Source organism: Lithobates pipiens, unplaced genomic scaffold, assembly GCF_037356315.1.
Source record: "Lithobates pipiens isolate NorthernLeopardFrog02 unplaced genomic scaffold, aLitPip1_a1.2 Scaffold_13, whole genome shotgun sequence".
Classification (NCBI taxonomy): Eukaryota; Metazoa; Chordata; class Amphibia; order Anura; family Ranidae; genus Lithobates; species Lithobates pipiens.
The window spans coordinates 226,163,289-226,180,408 of NW_027507718.1; positions in this window are offsets into that span (position 1 = coordinate 226,163,289).

Sequence of the window (17,120 nt, forward strand, 5' to 3'; positions counted from 1 at the left end):
AGGTCTTGAGTCTGCAAGTAGACAAGAGATAGTCTTATACTCCTGCCAACAGAACTGTATATAGTGCAATAGGAAAAGTGGAACAGCATAGGGTAAAAGAACCCAGGGACTTACCCAATTGCGTGAAAAACGGTGTGCGTGTGCTCCTGTGGGTGAGGAAATGATGTGCAGTGTGAAAGGGTGGGGTATAAATAGCCCAAGTTGGGTTGATAGGTCAATCAAAGTCTCCACCCGTTAACCCATAACCACTATTGGTCGCCTGAGAGACGACCGGATGTGGTCCCCTCGGCATTCCGGAAATGACTCTCCTGATAGAGCAGGAGAGTGCACGGTAGCGTCGCACCAGCGTGACATGGGTGCGTCGCGTCGCACGCGTAGAACGCGCGTGCGCGGCGAGGCCACCGGTCCGATACCGTTCGGAATGCCGCCGACCAGAAATTGTCGTCCCGGGTAGACGGGCAGCGCTCACCCGTTCGTACCCCGGGACCTAATGGGGAGAGGCATGCGCGCGCCACTGCCACCCCCCTCTTCTGGTCGTGAAGCCATACCCCATTGGTCCATCCAATCGGCATAGATAAGGACGAGAGGTAACCTCACATGGCACCATCTAGTGGAAAAAATGGGAAAGTGCAACCGGACCCTCCGTCGTACAGCATAAGGGATAGTAAATCCAAAAAAGTATATTTTAATAACAACATGTCACAAATAAAGGATAACAATGAATAAACATAAATGAAGAACATTTCATAATGAGCATGTAATCTACAGGTAAACTGGGCACACAAAAGGAGAACTACTGGCTGCCCCAGGGTGTAAGAGATTGTTACGAGATTGGGCCAGTGCTCGATTGTACGCCTTACGCAGACATACCCGACTATAGCCACGGGCTAGAAGTCTTGTCTGTAATTGGGCAGCTTCGGCCCTAAAAAGGGCATCATCCGAACAGTTCCTGCGCAGCCGCAGGTACTGGCCATAGGGTATAAACTTCTTAAGATTTATTGGATGGAAGCTGTCTGCATAAAGTGTAGTGTTCCCGGCAGTATCCTTACGATACAAGGATTATTATCAATGTATCTCTCAAAGGATTTTATGTGCCAGAAAAGTGCCGACTTCTTCTCTAGCACTTTGGTGAATTTTGACAAAAGAGTGGAGATCTCCGTTTCCACTCGATCACCATTTTCAAATTCAATCTCATAACTGGACATTAAATGGTTCCAATCATCACCCTGGAAGCTATTCATATTATCAACAAACGAAAAAACAGGCAGCGATGAGGAATTATACCAAATACGAATATACCAAGTAGAGCTCAAGTCCCAGACCTCTTGCGTTACCGAATGGGGAAGGGTGTTTAACCACCCGGGTTTAAAGAACTAGACAGAAAGAACGGTAACACCCCCGAAATTGGGGTCAGAGGGCGCTGATCACCCCTGGTATGTTATAAACAAAAAAAGAAAATGGTGTCCCCGGAGTGGGGCTTTTTACCAGCAGAGTTTAACCTGTACAGTATAAATAACATTGACATGTAGAAAGTAGACTAATATTGTAAATTGTAAATATTTTCCTCTCTCGTCCTTTGTCCTCTCCCCTTTCCCATCTTTTTTGCATATGGTGTTTCGGTCTGGCGTTGGTCTTTCTTTTGGGCATTTTTCTTTTGGGCATCTGCTCACACTCTAACTGAGTGAAATATCCCACCCTGAAATGGCAGGATTCACTTGACATATGTGTATCCTCGACGTGTGTATACTATTGACACTGCATGCGGGCATGTTCTATCTCTCCATACAGAGGTGATAGTTTCTAAATAGGGCCCCTCTCTATATATACATATATATATATACATATGTCTTATATCCTTTCCTTCTCTGTAGGTCGCCCTCTCTCCTAATCCCGTTCACCCATACCCATACCTTCCTCCATTATTGTGTTTTGGAGGTGGTAATAGGGATGTGATCCCTTGCAAGCTTTTTACCCTTTGGATCCATTTTCCTTGCTCTTCCCCCGTTTTGGGTAGAGCCAGCCATCTTTTTCCATCCACATAAGGTCGGCACATCCATGAAGATTATGGGAGAATGCACGGAATCCTGTCCGGTCTTTTAAAAGAGGATTTCCTTTGTGATCAATATAGGTATCTATTGTTATAATATGTATCACTTGATTGCTAACTGTGTAATCTTACAAATGTTTTGATATATACTCTGCCTACAGCAGATTATTTTTAGTACAACACAGTGCATCATGTATTGTGATATATATTTATGCTTGTTTTCTTTTTTCTTTTTTCTTTTTTCTTTTTTTCATAATAGATAGTAACCTTCTGAAGAAGACCCCTGGGAGGGTCGAAACGCGTAAAGGGCTTTTACTATCTATACGCATATATCTCTTATTGTATTGATACTATGCTTCAAGCATCACAATTATATGTATATGTGTATTTCTGTTTTTACATGTAATACCATACACTTTTACCTATCTAGTGGAGCCCAGTCTTTGACCACTGCGTCACTTATTTTATCCTCTTTTTTATTAATAAACATTTACAATATTAGTCTACTTTCTACATGTCAATGTTATTTATACTGTACAGGTTAAACTCTGCTGGTAAAAAGCCCCACTCCGGGGACACCATTTTCTTTTTTTGTCTAGCCACAACTATAACCAAATCTACTATAAATGAACCTCTTAAGTCCCAAAGGTCCCTTGTGTAGCTACATTGTTGCACAAATGTTATATCTGCCTGACCCCAAGGTATGTCACTCTTATTTTTGCTTCTTTCTATCCTTGTTTATAGGTTCCCAGCATGGTCCTAAGTGAAGCTTTGATTTTCAGCATTTCTTGGCATTTCTGACCTCCTAGGAATTTACAAAGATCACATTCACAGTGACTAAGTGGTCAGCACTTCCACCTAGCAGTACTAGGCTCATTGGTTCGAATCCCAACCATAGCACTACCTGCTTGGAGTTTGCATGTTCTCCCTGTGCCTTTGTGGGTTTTCTCCAACACTCCAAAGACATGCTGGTAGGTTAATTGGCTCCTGTCTAAATTGTCCCTAGTACCGTATATGTTTGAATGTGAGTTAGGGACCTTAGATTGTAAGCTCCTTGAGGGCAGGAACTGATGTGAATGTACAATATATATGAAACTGCTGTGTAAATTGACAGTGCTATATCAGTACCTGTTATAAATAATAGATTAAAGCACTAATTGTTGTACAGGCAGACCATCCAACATCCTAGAAACTTTTCAGTGAGCCTACCCTCTTCAGAAGAGTACCACAGTTGTGCCCAATAGTAGATTATTTGCAAGTATCACAGCAACACCTGATGCTCATTTGAAAGTCAGGCAGCCTAAAAACCCCAAATATTATTGTGGAGCACTTTAAAGCATAAAGTAGAGCATGCATATGTAATAAACAAATACGGCTGTCCCTGATTTATATATATATATATATATATATATAAAACACATTGTATTAGGGGACACGCCAGGGATGCCCATGGTGACTGCTATTACTTGTGCTGGTGGTGGAACCCCTCACAGCAGCTATTCGACAGTCAGCATCTGTCATGGGCCTTATGCCGCGTACACACGATCGGAATTCTTGTCGGAAGAAGCTCTGATGGTTTTCCTGATTGAATTCCGCTCAAGCGGTGACGTCCACCACGTACGACGGGACAAGAAAAATAGCCAGTAGCCAATAGCTTCTGTCTCGTAGTTGAATCTGAGCATGCGTGATTTTTGGCATGTTGGAATTGCATACACACGATCGGAATTACTGATAGAAAGTTTTTCCGTCTGGAAAATTGAGAACATGCTATCAATTTTTGGCTGGTGGAAATTCGGACAGCTAAATTCCGATGGAGCATACACACGGTCGCATTTTCCGATGAAAAGCTCTCATCTGTCTTTTTCTGGCCGGAATTCTGACCGTGTGTACGCGGCATTAAGAGTGGGAAGAAGGAAGATGAGGTTTCACTATGTGTAGATGATATCTTCCTTCTTTCTGGGTGACGCCACTAATACCCTATTGTCATAAATTACGCTAGTTTCAAAATCTGGCTCATCTTGATTTGTGATTAGCTGGGACAAAGCATTTATGATCACCAATCCCATCATCTGCTTTTTAAAGCAAGAGAATAGAGTCCTCCAAGTATATGGAGATCCACATCTCTGCCACACCAACTGAGTACCTTAAACTACATTTTTCTCCTCTACCGGAAAAATCTAAGAACAAAAGCAGCAGCTGGTGTAAGCTGCCACTTACAGCTATTAGCATTGCCAATTTAATTAAAATGGCCTGGGCTCCTCAGTTGATATACAATATATTTAACATAATTCACCTATGTGGATAACTCACAAATTGTTTAAATAGATTATATGTAGACTCTGCCCAATTGAAGGCGGGTAGAGTTACCAAAAACATACCATGCCTTATCGTTGCACTTTTTTAGGAGATCTTGAGGGTAATGAAGGACCATATGGGTTATGAGGGGCATACTAAATTAGTTCCACTGTGGGACAATGTATACTATGAATACATTTGCATGCTACAAGGCTTTGAGTTTTGGTATACAATTAAAGTACAAAATATACTTATTAATTATATTTGCATTATTTACTTGAAACCTTTCAGGTGCTATAAGAGGAATTTTTTTCCTACTACTTCCTATGTTGTCACTGAATAGGTAGTGATGGGAAATCTCACCATTAGGGCTAAAGACAGGAATAAAAACCAGATGATAAAAACAAGATGTAAATCAGTGTCCAACCCTTCTCTGCTAAAGCTGGCCATAGATGGATCAAAAAGCCCCGCTGAACCTCCTGAATTTCAATCCAGCTATGGCTGTTCCTGCTAGAGAAAAGTAGTAGGAATGTTGGAAAATTCTTGTTCAGTCAGTACTGCCACCAATCACAGTGCAGCGTGGAGGATTCATTCATCCACCTGATTGTGTGGATGGGAAAATCCCTTTTTTTAATTAACTGAATGGCCAATCTATGGCCAGCTTAAGAAAATGTATGGGTTCTAGTATAACTTTCATATAAAGATTAAAAACACTAGGAAGGCTACAGTTTCCCTTTAACAAAAGTAAAAAAACTGATGTTCACACATGCCAAATGTTTTATAAGATTTACTTTTTCCCTGAATAACTGTAATAAAATCCATGGAAAATAATGTTTCCAACAAAGAAATCTTCCCTTGATGTGCAATGTCACTGTATTAAATATCATTTTGGCTGTGTGACAGAGAGCACTGGACCTCTCAAAGTGTTTCTTCTATATGGAATTTATTGTTTTTGATAGTATTTAGTTGCATCTTAACTCACCAGGATGTTTTCATGACCTCAATTTTGTAAATAAACCAGTGAATCCTTTGGCAAAATAACATGCCAATTAAGATTAATGATCATAACCAAATTACACTGACCTGCCAGACTAAAGATGGAATTCCAAAGAACTCTGAATTTATGAGTGCTTACTGAATGTCCCAAAGATAGTTTAAATAAAAACAGGTGGGTAAGATTTTTCCTGACACTTTAATGGGTATTTAAGGTCAAACCGAAACCCATCTCATTCCTGGGGCTCCTACTAGTATAATCATTAACACTGTTATTTATACAAAATTATCACAATGCAATAAACTTATTAATCTATAATTATGGCTAAAAAGTACAAAAAAGTGCACAGGCAAACAATTGTGCCTGTGCCATGATTGTTGTTATCGGTGTACATGTCCTATGTAAGTGTTTTACTAACACTAAAACATCTTTAATTGGTTATATGCTTACATATGCATGTGCTTACTCCTCAAATATCCTTTCAAAAACACAAAAGTCACATATGACTAATCAGAAGCCACATTCAACAGAAACACAACTGTGGGCATGTATATAATATTCATACAAAATAATAAAAGCTGAGATTGCTGATTCATCGAATGTTTTTTTTTCGGTTACTACCACTCAAATTTACCACTATTCAGCTTTCAACCAGCAAAATATTCCTGGTTATACTCTCTTTCAGAAAGACAGGGTAAACTAGAGGGGTGGTGGTATCTGTCTCTATGTGAGAAGTGATCTCAAAGCAGGTGTGAACGAGGGCCTAGCTGATGGAGAGAGTGATGAGTCTGAAGCATTATAGGTGGGATTGCACATGGGTGTGCATACTACAAAAGTAATCATTGGAGTTTGCTATTAGGGATGAGCTTGATGTTCAAACATCGGGTGTTTGCCCCTTCGCCAAAGAGCGAACATTATGGGGTGTTCACGGCAAATTAGAGCGCCAGATCGCAGTGCATTGCTGTATGATGATTGTCCAAAGCATGCACCTGACCTGCATGCTTTGGCCAATCCCAGCACCCTCTGATAAGAGAGCCATAATTGGCCAAAGGCAGGGTGCCTTTAGCCAATCATGGCTCAGGGGGACTCCCCACGCCCCAAGTCCACGCCCCACACTATATAAGGCTGCCTAAACGGCTGCTCTGTGTAGTGTTGTTGGTGTAGACGGAGAGAGATAGCTTGATTTAGATTAAGCAGGGAGGTTATTCAGTTAGTGGCAGTGTATACCGGTATATAGTCAGTCTAGTATATATATATATATATATATATATGTGTGTATGTATATATATATATATATATATATATATATATATATAACCCTCATTTAATATAGACTATTAATTCAGGCAGCGTATTAATATATATCTTAAAAAGTTAATAAATATCATTCACAATCCAATCACTGAAAACAACATTACTAAAACAGCGCTTAAGAACTGATATTAGTCCAGTATCAGTAATGTGTAGTCTTCCATACACCCTGCAATTGAAATTTGATGTATAGCAGAGTAAGAAACAGTTCAAACTTGGAGTTGGTTATACACGTACACTTCAGGATAAAAAACGGAAAGTGCACCTGTTACCCAAAAATACATTCCACCACGTGTTGCACACTCCCCATAGGGGGCAAACTCACCAGATTTTTCTGGGTAAATAGGCACTCAATCAAATCATAAATACAATAGCCTCGTCCTATTTCCTCATCCTCATCAGAAATTTCCGGGTGTGCAGGGGTTACGGATTTCTCTTATACAATACACTCTCAGTGCAATCCAAGTTTAGTGCCGTGTACACACGATCGGAATTCTCATCGGAAAAAGCTCTGATGGTTTTCCCGACGGAATTCCGACAGAATTCAGCTTAAGCTGTCTTGCCTACACACGGTCACATCAAATTCCGATCATTTATAGCGCGGTGACGTACAACACGTATGACGTGACTAGAAAAAGGAAGTTCAATAGCCAGTAGCCAATAGCTTCTGTCTCGTAGTTGAATCTGAGCATGCGTAATTTTTGGCGTGTCGGAATTGCATACACACGATCGGAATTACCGATAGAAAGTTTTTCCATCTGGAAAATTGAGAACATGCTATCAATTTTTGGCTGGTGGAAATTCAGACAGCTAAATTCCGATGGAGCATACACACGGTCGCATTTTTCGATGAAAAGCTCTCGTCGGTCTTTTTCTGGCCGGAATTCCGATCGTGTGTACGCGGCATAAGAGATACGTCTTATTTCCTCATCACCAAACACTTCCAGGAATGCAGGGGTTAACATAAAGATCAAACAAAATCCGCACATAGTGTAATTCCTTTTATTATATAAACACCCCCCCCCCCATGCATAAGAAAACCCTTAGTACAAGCTGCGTACATCACATAAATAAAAAACAGCATCAATGTAATCATGCAGAGGGCGCTCTCGCTATACTCAGCCTTTCCAAGATGAAGCACGCTTGTCCTGCAGGAAGTTGCCAACACTGCCGATTACAGTGCCGGAGGGCCGTGGAGCGCAGAGCGTCACCACCAGAGTGTCGTGTTAGCCACACCCTGACCGGTTTCGTCACTACGGACTTCAACAGAGGGTGTGGCTACACAGCATGTAAACAGGCATATATATCCTATACTCCTCTCTGTAACCAATGGGAGCCACTCAGCAACAGATGACGCCATCCGTCACAGAGTCTCCAATTGGTCAGAGGAAGTGACCAATGGAGGCTGCAAGAATCAATATAAACATATGAAACACATTAAACATATATTAAATATGTATTTGCCCACCCGTTCTAGGTGGGCATGTAGACAACAACATGGTGGGGGACATGTAAACAGGAGCAAGTGGAAAATTAGAACCGGCCACACACTGCCATTACCCCCAATCAGAGCTCCTTAGAAACAAATGACGACAGACGGCATCTGTAATCTGATCAAGAGACTCCAGGTACAGAAATACCATGGGAAAAAAAATCATAATACATCCTCGTAACTGTGCCGTGTTTAAGCATATAACACTGGTCAAACAGCCTGAGTGTGTGACTTATCCTGCTAGGACAAAGTCACGAAATAGCAGGATAGTCTGCACAATTACATCAGATACCTGTGCGGGCATGATTAGGGTATGTATACATATGATGGACAGACTGAAAATCCAGGATAGATAATAGATTAAACAGAAAATGTATCTGACCATGTAAAAAAACAATGTGGTATGATCTAATCGAAGATCTAATGAAAATTTATATTTCACACAAAAAAGGAGACATTAGTCATAAGAGGGGGAGAGAACAGAACCTTACGGCAGTGACTGTAGGGAAAATGTAAGTGGGTGCCTAAGATATGGGGTATCAACGTGATATCAATACGGGGCTGTAAAAACAATAAACAGCACTGAACAGCACTGTCCTCTAAACAAGATATAAATGAAAGGGGACAAAGTCACCAGGTCTAAAAAAGATCGAATAATACACTATAAAAACACAGTTCACTATAAAACCACAATGAGACACTAAAAATCACGAATAAAACAATTTATGTCCAGATCTATGTTTAACCCTTTCGGGGATAAAATATCTGCCAGAAAAATCCAGTAAGTTTCACGTTTAGATAATTCCCGTACTAAATTGGCTCCTCTTCAATTTGGTTTCAAATGGTCAACACCTCAGAATCTCAGTTCAGAAGGATCTTGGCCATGATGGAGTTTAAAATGCAGAGACACATTGTTGTTTTTATAGGCTATTTTAATATTAGCTATGTGTCTTTTCGTTCGACCAATATAGATTAACCCGCAAGGGCATCTGAGAGCATAAACTACATGGGTTGTGTTGCAGGTTATAAATTATTTTATGTTAAATTCTTTATTGTTGGAAGTAGAGGTGAACTTCTCAACTGCTCTGAGTGGGGTTGTCACTTCTCTGCATGCTCGGCATTTTCTGCAAGAATAAAAGCCATCTTTAATCCAAAATGACAAAGGTTTCCTCGGAGGATCCAAAACTTTCCTTACCACTCTATCTGCGAAGCTGGGAGCACGCCGATCAATAAAACCAGGTTTCACAGGTAATTTAGTATTCAAAATTTTATCCATCTGGAGTACATGCCAATGTGAGGAGAAAATGTTTTTAACTTCTTTATACTGTGAGTGGAAGCCAGATAAAAAAACTCCATTCCTGCTTATTCGTATCTTCAACCCGGATAATATCCACCAAGAGTTTCTCTCTTGGTATCCGTGCCACTTCCTCAATGACCGAATCGTGAATATATTCAGAGGATCCCTCGTCAGTAAACCTCTTCTTAATCACAGTTGATTGTATATAGAAATCATTAATATCTGTACAATTTCTCCTAATCCGAGTGAATTGACCTTAGCCACATAGGGTGGTGGCCACTTTGTACAGGAATATAACTATTGGCATCAGTAGGTTTAAAAAACACTGAGGTGGCCAATTTATTTGTAGATATTCACATCCAACAAATGTATATTGTTATTGCTCAATTCACTGGTTAATCTTATATTATTGGCATTAGAATTTAATTGATCTAAAAATTGTTGCAATGAAGTGATAGTCCCAGCCCAGATAAAAAAGAGATCATTGATGTACCTCTTGTACATCAAAAGTTGGGGTCTCTTTACCGAAATATATAATTTTATCCTCCCATTCACCCATGAACAAGTTTGCAATGCTGGGCACAAACTTGGCACCCATACTGACCCCCAGTTTTGGGAACAGAACGCACCATTGTACCAGAAGTAATTATGCCCTAGACAAAAATCTAGGGCATTTCTCAAAAAAACTTTCTGGCTATGTGATAAATCATCCCTTTGACTCAGAGCCCAATTCAAAGAGAGAAGAGCGTCATCATGTTGGATGATTGTGTATAATGATGAGACATCAGCTGTTACTAAGTAAACTTCTTCAACTGTAGTAAGATCAATATCCTATAATGCTTGTAATAGGCTCTTTGTGTCTCTCAAATATGCTTTAGTCCATGTTACACTGTTCTGCAGAAATGAATCCAGATATTGTCCCATCCTTGATGACACAGAGCCTATCCCATTGACAATGAGTCTACCTGGAGGGCATTGAGTGTCCTTGTGGATTTTTGGTAGCGCATATATAGTGGGTATTCTGCTAAAGCTTTGGAGCAGGTACCTCTTTTCTTTGATGGAGAGTACTCTCATTTGGAACCCTGATTCAACCAAAACCTGTAGTTCATTTTCATATTGCGTCGTCGGGTCTCTGTCAAGTTTTGTATACATATCCTGATCCGACAGCATCCCCATTAATTGATCATTATAAAATTCCTTAGTTAATAGTACCACTGCACCTCTCTTATCCGCTGGTCTGATCACAATATCATTTCTCTTCTCTAGTGATTCTATACCAGCCTGTATATAGCGTGGATTAAAGTCTTTTTTTGGGATTATGTTCTCCAGATCTTGTAAAACCAACGCTTTAAAAACGTCCACATGCTGGTTAGCTCCATTCAAAGGGTTAAACAAAGATTTATTCCGTAAACAGCTATCCGTTACCACAGAAGCCAAATTCGTCACTGGTTGGGAATTTTTATTTAAATAATATTTTTTCTTATTGACTTTCCTCATATATCTGTGTATGTCAATAAATACATTGAATTTATTAATGGGTCTCCTCAGGTCACATTTAAGGCCTAGATTTAAAATATTGGTCTCATTCTGTGTTAAAATAGTGTCTGTTAAATAAAAAATGCTTGTTAGTCCTGTTCTCTCCTTCTTTTCTTGGACCCTTCATCCAGCTCCGGATGACGTCTGTATGACGAAACGCATAGGGCGTGGCCAGACAGCGTACACCTTCAGCGTAGACGGCGAGGAAGCCGAGCGGGACTTTTTAAATAAACAGCAATACAAACGCGATTTTATCTGACTGATTGTGAGTAGTTTTATGTTGATCTAAATAAAATGAATATTTCAAAACGTACTACACCATGGATATGCCTCTTCCCTGTTATATGTAAACGAGGCACAATACACCCACGGAGGAACGAGGGACTCCCCAGCACCACAGCAGAGGCAGGCCAGGAAGCGACACAGTGGTTTATACTGTGAAGGCTGATCCACCCCGGATGGGGTCATACCTCTGGTGAGAGCAAATTTCATAAGTGGTCACCGGGCACTGGGAACAGAAATTGAAGTCACCCCCTCCACTCCATACATAGAAGATATTTTTTCATCACCCTATTTTTCATCACTGACTATTTTTTTATCACTGCCTTTTTTGCCATCATATTTTTTCTCACTTATTATCATCAATTTTCCACCTTTATTTATCATCATATTTTTCGTCATTATTTCACACTTTTTATTCTCATTTTATTCACATTTTCGTTATCGATTTTTCCACTTTTTTAATTTTTTATTAATTTTTTACTAATTTTTCATATCAATTTTTATATTTCTCCATCAACTTTTATAATCAAGTTTTTACAATACTTGTTTCACTATATATATTTTTTTCACTTGTGGTATTGACCCACACATATTTATTCAGATTTTTTCACGGACTTCTTATCACATGTTATTTTATGATTGGACACTTGTTCTGTTTTTATGCATTTAAACAAAGACACTGGTTTTTGTCACTGGCACTAGCACTTTAGTATTTGAATTCAAGGAATAGTATACCTGATTAATTATTTATGGTTTATATATATTTTCTGTATGGATTATTGAGATTGATTGATGAACATATACATAGGAATATTATTTTAGAGTATTACATCCTCACCCTTTTATTTTTATTTCTATTTTTATCCTTATTTTTATTTTATTTTTTAATTTCTACTCTAATTATTTACCAGCAACGCTGGAAATTTATGCATATTATTTTATCTATTCATATAGTTTGAACTAGGAATGGTATAGCGCCAAATCTATTTCCTCCTCTTATTTCGTCTTATTGTTCCATCCAAGTTGGGTGGAAATTAATAGAGGCTGCTCTTACCAACATTAATTTTTTTGCACTAAAAGTTCCATAGCGCGACCTATCCCCCTTTTATTTCCTTCATCCAGCTCTACACCCTCTTGTTCGACCCTCCTTGGACCTGGGTAGTAGGGTCGTTCTCTTTCCCAGTACGGTGGATCCCTTGTTTGTTGTCCAGGATCAAATTGCAGGCGTAACTCATTAATTCGTGTTTCATTTTGTGTCATTTTCAAACGTTTTCTTTTTAATACAAGTTCCTGCAACTTGATCCCTACTAAATTAAAAGATTCTAACCATTCATTATTTGATTCTGGGGTATCCAGCCCATCCTGTGGTACTACATCCCATCTTAAACTTCTATAAATTATTTTTTCTTTCAAATATTGCTATAAATGTACATATGTTCCACCATGTCCTTATCTGTTTTTCTAAAACATTCCCAAGAGCATTCATTACGCCATTCAAATTCACTTGTGCTGTTGTCTGTGCATTAATAGAGAACACACTATTAATGTCAATAGTTCTGCTGCTTATATATTGTATCCTTCGGCAGGGAGGAGAGTGAAGAGGTACATAGGACCTTGGCTACCTTCTGGAAGCATGTCTCACTGCATTGTGGTGACCAGGAGAGAAACTCAGCATGAAGCCAAAAAAGAGGGGTTGTGCCTCTGTGACCAAGGATAACCAATAACAAGCATGGTGAAGAGCTCTTACGGCCATGGACAAAGGAACCGTCTCCTGAGTCACATGGACAGGCTGTAGAGGTCTCCCATCAAGAGCCTCAATGGCAAGTAGAGTGTAATGCAGCTGCAGCAGAAAAGAGTGCTTCGATACAAAGGCAACATCAATGAACAGGCCTGCAGCCCCCGAATCGATTAGGGCCTGTATCTCGACGGACGACTCAGCCCAAGAAAGGTTGACCGAAACCAGGGGCTTATCCTCCTGGATAACTGGAGATGAAACAACGCCACCTAAGGTCTATGCGTGACAGGCCCTCAAGGTTCAGGTGTCCCCAGGTAGGACAAGACTCCAAAAGTGACCTGCCTGGCCACAATAAAGGCACAATCTCTACCTCCTCCTAAAGGTTCTCTCATCCACAGAGAGATGCGTGAAACCCAAGTGCATGGGTTCACCTTCACTGCCCGACTCGCACCCGGAGGCATGGCACCGCCCGTACCAGGAGGCATGGGAGGTGAGGAAGGCATGGGTGGGACTGCAAAGCTCGGAGACAAGTATACAGGAGGCTTCCACAAGCACTCCTTAAAAGAGAGTCTTTCTCTGAGTCTGGAGTCAATGAGGATGGCAAACGTGATCAACTTCTCCAGCTAAGCGGGTATATCTCGGGCTGCTATCTCATCCTTGATGGTATCCAAGAGACCATGAGAAAAAGCAACCACAAGGACCTCATTGTTCCACGCAACCTCTGCCAGAGTACAGAATTCGATGGCGTAGTTGGCAACAGTTCTCGTACTCTGTTTGATGGGCATGAGGCACTTGGCAGCAGAAGTGGAGCGCGTGGGAACGTCAAATACCCTTTTTAACAAAGCCACAAACTCAGGGTAATGCAAGACAACAGGTTTTTGCATCTGACATTGAGGGTTTGCCCAGGCCATGGCTCTCTCAGAAAGCAAAGATATCACAAAACCTACTTTGCTTCTGTTCGTGGGAAACGCCTGGGGCAGTATCTCAAAGTATATCTTAACCTGGTTGAAAAACCCTCTGTATGACGGAACATGCGCGGATGCCTAGGAGGACGGTAATGCTTAGAGCTCCGCTCCTGTGACGAACGCGCCGGAGGACTACAGGTCACAGAAGTCCCTAATTCTACACAAAATGAGAGAAAAACCTGCTACTAAGATTCAGGCACATATAAGTATGGTTTTAAAGGGTACAAAAGCTAAATTTAAAAGTGTAACAAGCAAAGAGAAATTACCTCAGCCATCTTCCAAGATGGCTGCAGCAGTCTCCTCACAGCCTCATTCTTCACAGCTGGCTAAACCTCCTAAATCCAATATAAACACCACAGAAAATACTGAGGACTCTGACTCTGATTGTGGTGCTTCGGTATTAGAATCAGAGTTTCAATCTGTCATATTTAAAAAATTTGAGCATATTTTACAGAAGGCTTTGAAACAGACATTAGATCAAATTACTGACAAACTGACAAGAGAAATTAGAGAGCTGGGTCAGAGAACAGCTGAATTAGAGATATGAGTAGATGATATTGAAAGTCAAACTGAGCACTACATTTCTGAATTTAATAGTCTCAAAGAAGAGAATGTCATATTTCAGTCACGTTTAGAGGACCAGGAGAATAGGGACAGAAGGGCCAACTTGAGGATCAGAGGAATCCCAGAGACTGTCATGGATGTGAATGCCACTATGATTGCTTTATTTCAGGAATTGCACCCTGGTATCTCTGTGGAGAGATTAGAAATGGACAGAGTGCATAGAGCGTTAGCGCCACGTAAATATTGCTATAAATGTACATATGTTCCACCATGTCCTTATCTGTTTTTCTAAAACATTCCCAAGAGCATTCATTACGCCATTCAAATTCACTTGTGCTGTTGTCTGTGCATTAATAGAGAACACACTATTAATGTCAATAGTTCTGCTGCTTACCGTATATACTCGAGTATAGGCCGACCCGAATATAAGCCGAGGCCCCCAATTTACCCCCAAAAAAACTGGCAAACTTATTGACTCGTGTATAAGCCGAGGGTGAGACATGCCTGTCCATCCCTGTGTGTGTGTCCGTCCATCCCTGTGTGTCCGTCCATCCCTGTGTGTCCGTCCATCCCTGTGTGTCCGTCCATCCATCCCTGTGTGTGTGTGTGTCCATCCATCCATCCATCCCTGTGTGTGTGTGTCTCCATCCATCCATCCATCCATCCCTGTGTGTGTGTGTCTCCATCCATCCATCCATCCATCCCTGTGTGTGTGTGTCTCCATCCATCCATCCATCCCTGTGTGTGTGTGTCTCCATCCATCCATCCATCCCTGTGTGTGTGTGTATCCATCCATCCCTGTGTGTGTGTGTGTCTCCATCCATCCATCCATCCGTGTGTGTGTGTCTCCATCCGTGTGTGTGTGTGTGTGTGTGTGTGTGTGTGTGTGTGTGTGTGTGTGTGTGTGTGTGTGTGTGTGTGTGTCCAGCCTACCTGTGTCCCGAGCCTTTGTCCCGAGCCTCCGTCCCGTGTCGTGCCTTGCCTTCGCCCCGTCCCGTCCCGTGCCGTGCCGTGCCTTGCCTTGCATCCGTCCCGTGCCCTCTTCGTCGGCGGCCATTGTAAAATTCAAAAGCCGCGCCTCCTCCTTCGCCTGTGATAGGCGGAACACTGAATTTCCCAGCAGCCTGTGTTCCGCCTATCACGGACGTCGTATCATCCTCGTCCGTAGTACGAGGATGAGCGGATGCCCGTGATAGGCGGAACACAGGCTGCTGGGAAATTCAGTGTTCCGCCTATCACAGGCGAAGGCGGAGCCGGAGGCGCGGCTTTTGAATCATAGAATGGCCGCTGTCTGTCTGCTCGACACGCTGATCGAGCGGGCAGACAGCGATGACTCGAGTATAAGCCGAGGGGGGCACTTTCAGCCTCAAAAAAGAGGCTGAAAATCTCGGCTTATACTCGAGTATATACGGTATATATTGTATCCTTCGGCAGGGAGGAGAGTGAAGAGGTACATAGGACCTTGGCTACCTTCTGGAAGCATGTCTCACTGCATTGTGGTGACCAGGAGAGAAACTCAGCATGAAGCCAAAAAAGAGGGGTTGTGCCTCTGTGACCAAGGATAACCAATAACAAGCATGGTGAAGAGCTCTTACGGCCATGGACAAAGGAACCGTCTCCTGAGTCACATGGACAGGCTGTAGAGGTCTCCCATCAAGAGCCTCAATGGCAAGTAGAGTGTAATGCAGCTGCAGCAGAAAAGAGTGCTTCGATACAAAGGCAACATCAATGAACAGGCCTGCAGCCCCCGAATCGATTAGGGCCTGTATCTCGACGGACGACTCAGCCCAAAGAAAGGTTGACCGAAACCAGGGGCTTATCCTCCTGGATAACTGGAGATGAAACAACGCCACCTAAGGTCTATGCGTGACAGGCCCTCAAGGTTCAGGTGTCCCCAGGTAGGACAAGACTCCAAAAGTGACCTGCCTGGCCACAATAAAGGCACAATCTCTACCTCCTCCTAAAGGTTCTCTCATCCACAGAGAGATGCGTGAAACCCAAGTGCATGGGTTCACCTTCACTGCCCGACTCGCACCCGGAGGCATGGCACCGCCCGTACCAGGAGGCATGGGAGGTGAGGAAGGCATGGGTGGGACTGCAAAGCTCGGAGACAAGTATACAGGAGGCTTCCACAAGCACTCCTTAAAAGAGAGTCTTTCTCTGAGTCTGGAGTCAATGAGGATGGCAAACGTGATCAACTTCTCCAGCTAAGCGGGTATATCTCGGGCTGCTATCTCATCCTTGATGGTATCCAAGAGACCATGAGAAAAAGCAACCACAAGGACCTCATTGTTCCACGCAACCTCTGCCAGAGTACAGAATTCGATGGCGTAGTTGGCAACAGTTCTCGTACTCTGTTTGATGGGCATGAGGCACTTGGCAGCAGAAGTGGAGCGCGTGGGAACGTCAAATACCCTTTTTAACAAAGCCACAAACTCAGGGTAATGCAAGACAACAGGTTTTTGCATCTGACATTGAGGGTTTGCCCAGGCCATGGCTCTCTCAGAAAGCAAAGATATCACAAAACCTACTTTGCTTCTGTTCGTGGGAAACGCCTGGGGCAGTATCTCAAAGTATATCTTAACCTGGTTGAAAAACCCTC